This window comes from Fragaria vesca, linkage group LG5 (genome assembly GCF_000184155.1).
Source record: "Fragaria vesca subsp. vesca linkage group LG5, FraVesHawaii_1.0, whole genome shotgun sequence".
In the NCBI taxonomy this organism is placed as follows: Eukaryota; Viridiplantae; Streptophyta; class Magnoliopsida; order Rosales; family Rosaceae; genus Fragaria; species Fragaria vesca.
The window spans coordinates 23,520,669-23,526,893 of NC_020495.1; positions in this window are offsets into that span (position 1 = coordinate 23,520,669).

The following is a 6,225-nucleotide window of genomic DNA, read 5'->3' on the forward strand; positions in this document are numbered from 1 at the left end:
AGCACCGCATTAAGGCGTGACGTGAGCGTTGGACGCGAGCGTAGTAGCCCTATATAGACCCATGAATTTATATAGGGAGTATGGACGAGTGTAAATACATACATATATTATAGAGTCTGAGAGGCTCGATATTTTATGGGATAAAGGTTTTATCGCTTGCGGCATGCATTCGATTTTTCCTTAGAAATTAATTTGGGGAAACATAAATATTTTAATTATTAATTTATTTTTGTCCACTCACTCTAACGTTATTAAATGTTTTCCCCTGGGCCCTTCGTTTTAAATTGCCCAGTCTGCAGAGTTCGGGTTGGATCTAGTAGGAGACGAGGCATAGTCACCCGCTTTTTGGCCAGTTTTCATCAGTAGGTTACCTGTTCAACCTACTCGTGTTTTCTTGCTTCCGTTTGTGTTTAGTAGCTCTGAATACTTTAGAATTTTGTATATTATGTGATATTCAGAAGCGTTAAATTAAGAGTGTAATATGAAATTTTCCAGTTAGGGTTGTCCATCTGCAAGGGAGATTTGCTTAATCTTTTTAGTAAATTTTCCTTGGAGGTGGTCCCCGCACGACTTACTCTGGGTTTCAGGGTGAAATTCGGGGTGGGTCGTGTTACTAAAGGAATAAGAGGAGCGTGCCCAGCAGCAAATCCAAGAGGTCTAGCAGCGTGTCCTGCGTGCCGAGTCTATGTATAGTGCTGTGCAGTCCCAAGTTGCAGCCATATATAGGCACCTAGGTATGCCACCTCCTCCTCCTCCTCCACAATCTTCTCCTCCTCCACAAGTTTCCCCACAAAACAATGATGATGATAGAGGCGACGACATCGGATTGGACGAGAATGCCAATTGGCATTATTGATTTTTGTAGTACTTCATTCATAATTTAGGTAGCTAGATAGTATGTATGAACAATTTTCTAGCTAGTTCATTATTTTGTATATATGAACAATATTTGTCCATCTAGTTATCATGATCAATATATGAATATGTTTTCCAAATCCAGTGCTTCCTCCCTGTTGTATCTGTATGTGTTTGATTATTTTTACTGATTTATAATTCAGTGCTTCCTCCCTGTTGTATCGATGGAAACAGTAAAATTCGTCTCCCAAGATAAACCACCTAGGCAATGGAAAATGAAACATTCGTCGCCTAAGATAAACCACCTATCCGACGAATACAAAGAATGATCATAAACTAAGAACTGTTATGAATTCGTCGGTTTAAAACTCTGCCGACGAATATTTAATCGCTTAAGGACAATGCATTATTCGTCGGTAAACATACTTACCGACAAATCTTTCGTCGGCTAATAACAATTTCATTTTCGTCGGCTAAGAGGCTTTCCGACGCAAATGTTCCGTCGATAGAGGTTTTTATCGACGAACAAGTTTGTCGACAAGGCAGGAAAAGATCCGTCCGGTAGGATTGCTCTTAGTCAACGACTAACTTTGGTTCCGTCGCCTAAGTGTCTACCTGACGACACTTAGGCGACGAAACTTAGTCGACAAATTATTCGTCTGCCAAGAACCTAGGCGATGAATACTTAGTCTTAGGCGACGAGTTGTTTCCGTCGCCTAGGAAGAGATTTCCTGTAGTGTGCCTACTTCGCCTTCTGTTGGTTCTCTCGGGGACACTTCCTCTGCGCAGGGTAGTTCCGGGAGGAGGAGAATAAGTTAGCTTTGTCTAACAAGTTGACCTCGCTTATAGATTATGGCATTAAAATTGCTTAGGGTACCTAGGTTCTTAGGTCTTAAGTTTTCTGGGTTGTTTTGTCGCGGTTCTTTTCTTTGGTACCATCGTGTCTTTGCACTCTTATTTTCATGTTTCAATGGAATGACGTTTTTTATCCAAAAAAAAAAAAACCTTTCAACAAATTAAGCTAAATAAATAGATTTGCTGTTGGAGATGCCCTAATGGATGAAGAATGGGAGTTAATACCTATGAGGCTATGAAACCACAAAACACATGTTTTTATGTTTATATTTATAAAGAGTACCTAGATGTCGGTTTTACCATCATATTTAATTGAAAAGTTACGGGAGAACCAAACTGTCAAATAAAGCATAACTTGAGGTATCAAAGTGTCATCATTTAAACATGAGAAACTTCGAAAATAAACCTCTTTTTGATTGTTGAATTGATTTTTAACCTTGTTTTCTAAATTTTTTAAAACTAACTAGTTATCAGGATAAAATGTCCTACAAGTCCTTATCAAATATCTAACTAACCCTTTCCCTCTCCTCCATTCTTTCAGCGACAGAAACTCGTCACTAGTGTTCGTAGATTTTCTTGTTGGTTTCATTAATGAAAGGGTTTTATGGGATTCTAAAGAAGCCAATAATGACTTGCTCCGCACTATACAGAAGGAAAAATTCAAACTCTTTGAACTTAGCTCATGTATACATAAGGGTTCTTGTTAGTTGTGTGTTTAGAACATTTTTGTTCATTTGACACAAAACTTGAACTTGAGAAACCTTTCAAATGGAAGATCGCTGAAAAAAAAAAACTGAGATTGAGATAAAGTTGGAACTTCTCATCAACAGATAGCTACGTCCTTGTTTAAGGAGAAATTTTTAAGAATGACCACTTTTAGGTGGATTCCGATGGTTTTAAAGAACTATGTCAGAACTAGTAAAAAATATTCTCTATATATAATGGGATATTCTGTTGAGTCTTAAACTTAAACTATGTTATGTAATGATTCAATTGAGAAATAAAAGATAACATGCTGCCAAAATATATAGAGAGAAGAGAGAGATTAATTAATGATGTTTTTGACCATTACCGAGGGAGAAGATAGAGAGAGATACTTGAAAGAGAGAGGTGATAGATAATTGTAGTTTAACCAAATCAACAATGGGCGGTTCTAGTTACACCTCCTAATTTACTTTGTATATCTCTATTATTTTTTGTAAAAATTTATTTCATGTTTTACCCTTCAATAAATAAACAAAGAACATTAATCGTTCCAATCTGAGTACAGCCTCCTTCTCTCCCTTTCTTCCATTTTCATATGTGAATTCATTTAGTTGAATAATCAACCCTTCCGTACAGTAGTCCATAACTAGAATTTTCCCTAAGCAAGAAGGCTAGGGTGAGTTGATGCATAGTATGCATAAACTATTTTAAAATAATACATAAAAATGAAAAACTTGTTGTACAGGTAAACATGTCATCCAGTAATATTGTGACATCTGTAAAAAAATTACAATTTTAAGGACCTTTTAATTAGGTTCTACATGAATTGTTCAAAAACTTGTAATAAGAGTCGTAAATGTTGTAATTACTTCGTTGTTTACCACTGTAATTATCACTAAATACGTTAAATGTGGTATTTGTTGTAAAGATATCATGAACGGTGTAATTTACTTATAAAAAGACCATAATTACATAAAAAAAACTAATTTACAAGATTAATTAACGACTTCAGATATTTTAGGTCTAATTATTAATATTTACAATATTCGTTGTCACTAGATGTAAAATTATCGTTCTTTTTGTAAAAATGATTGTATTCCAAGTAATATCAAGAATACGACCATAATTACCAGTTATACCTCAGTTGTTGTAATTTATAGTAAAACACGTTGTATTATGAGTAATTATCTCAATTATAACAAAATTTACATAAAGTAAGGTATTAGTTACATGATAAAGGACTTTATTACACAAACAACTTATTTACCATAGGTGCATCAGTTTTACTACTCTTACGACAATTTGTTGTCAGATTGGTAAAATGGTTATCGAACTTGTAATTGAAAAAATTACTATAAATACAAACTTGATTACTACTTTTTTAATAATTTGTCGACTTATGAATCAAATGGTACTCATACAAAGAATTACCACAAAATCGATCCTGATTTACTTTCCACCTAAGTTGTTGATAAACTATGTAGAAACGTCGTCACATAATTCAAAACTCGGAGGACAATAATTACAATATAATGATCTCAACTACACCCTATAAAGGACTCAACGATTACTCATATTATTAACAGTTTACTAGTATAACAACACATTCGTTGTTTTATTGGTGTACATGTTCTCTAAACTTGTAATGATAAAGTTTGAACACTTTTACCATGATACATTATCTCGAACCGTTTCGACTTTTTTTTTCTTTTATTTAAGATAGTCGAATCGGTAATCTTCAATCGTTACAGTGAAGTTTGACACTATCATGAACTGATTGAACGCTTCAATTACTTTATGCTTGTATCTGAGCACAACCCCCTCCTATATATGCCCTTTATGTAGGTACAAATTCTTGTAGGCAACATCAAGGTAGTCCTGGTTTGATTTTTCAGGTTGAAGAACACTCTTCATGATCTCATAGAAGAATAATGGAACAAATATTTGGAGACACGACTGGTGAATCAACACCTTTAGGGGTTGTTTTCATATTTTGGACATAACCCACTTGAGCGAGTTCAGAGCAGATGCCCATCCATCCGCAGCTGCTGAAGCATGATGATTGTATATATGCACTGGTGCTTACCATGGATAACAGATACTTGGAATGAATTGTTCATAGCGCAGTTAAATAAGGTCACATTGATAACAAAGTTAATCTTGTGTGTGGAGGATTCTCATTTCTTTTTGCATTGCCAGTTGACTCTCCTACCACAAAGCTTCAAAATAAGTAATTAACCATCTGATCACACAGAACATAACCATTCGTTTTGTAATTCAGTAATTTATTGATGAAGAAGGTAACTCCTACTTCCGGTCAAAAGCCAAAGAAGTTTGGATTACAATCGGAAAAGTCGAAGAGCAAACATTCGGGATTTGGTACACATCTTAATACAAGAATCTATACTAGGAGGAGAAACTTAATTGACCTCCATGGTCCATCCCTTCTTGTCCTCGAGACGACCAGTTTGGATCCCTGAACTCATACATCGGTGTGTACATCAGCAAGGAGCTTCTTGCTTAGACTGGCGGACTTGGCAAACGGGCTTCTCCTCTTTCTCCTTTCCTCTCGTCTTCTCCTCTTCCACCTTCCTCTCGTCCTCTCCTCCTTCACGTTAATTAGGGTTTCTTTAAGCAAACACAACAAAATGGTAGTATCAGAGAAAAAATTGACGAACTCGACTTCTCTCTTCTCTTCGGACTCAACTTCTCTCTTTTCTTCGACTTCTCTTTTCTCTTCGAACTTGATTTTTCTCTTCTCTTCGACCTTGACTTCTCTTTTCACTTCGAACTGGATTTTCTCTTCTCTATATATGGACTCGACTGCCTATTCTTAAGATTTTTTTTCATTTAGGGTTCTGCATACTTTGGTTCGTTTTGTTGTTGTTGGAATATTTGTAAGTTTTTAATTCATACATATATAAGATATAATTTATTTTTCTTTTGGTCATCCGCCTTTGCTCTTAAACACCCAGTGTATCTCATGATCACTTCTTCTAATACCTAATTTTTGTTATCAATTCCATTTCTTTCTTGTTAAGCTCAGCCTCTATGTATCTAGCAATGACTTCCATAACTAAAATTGCTGGTTTGATTTTGAACAGAGGAATGGAATGAAAAAGTTGAAAAGTAATTTGACTGAGATTTTTAATTGAAAGCTTGCAAAATGATTGAGAAAGAGAATTTTTGGGTTGACATATATCATAGAGATGAGAGAATGAGAAATCGCATCGCTGGGTAGGTTTTGGTTGCACAGATGAAAATGGAAGAAAGGGAGAGAAGGAGGCTCTCCTCAGATTGGGAACAATCAATATTCTTTGTTTTTTATTGGATGGTAAATCAAAAAATAATGGAGGTATACAAAGTAAATTGAAAAGTGTAACTAGAACCCCCCATCAACAATTGATATAAAAAAATTGGGATTTATTATCCATGATGAAAAATTGAATTTAAAGAAGGATGAGTGCGAATATTGATACCTCAAAATTTGCTCAGTATACCTCTCATTTTCTCTACACCTCTAATTTACTTTTAAATATCAGCATTTGTTCACTAGATCTCCTTTCAAATTCCTAAAATAACTTTGTTTATGTAATTCACAAATATTTAAACATATTACTCATTACACCTCTTATTCACTCACTTGACCTCCCATTCTTTTTATTTCATACGAATATTCATTCCCAACTTCCATTCTTTAATTTTTTTTTTCTTTTTCACACAAACCTCCAGTCCCGACCTCCATTTCTTGATTTTTTTTTTACTTTTATTTTTTACGTAAAATGTCACCAAACCTTCATTATTTTACAT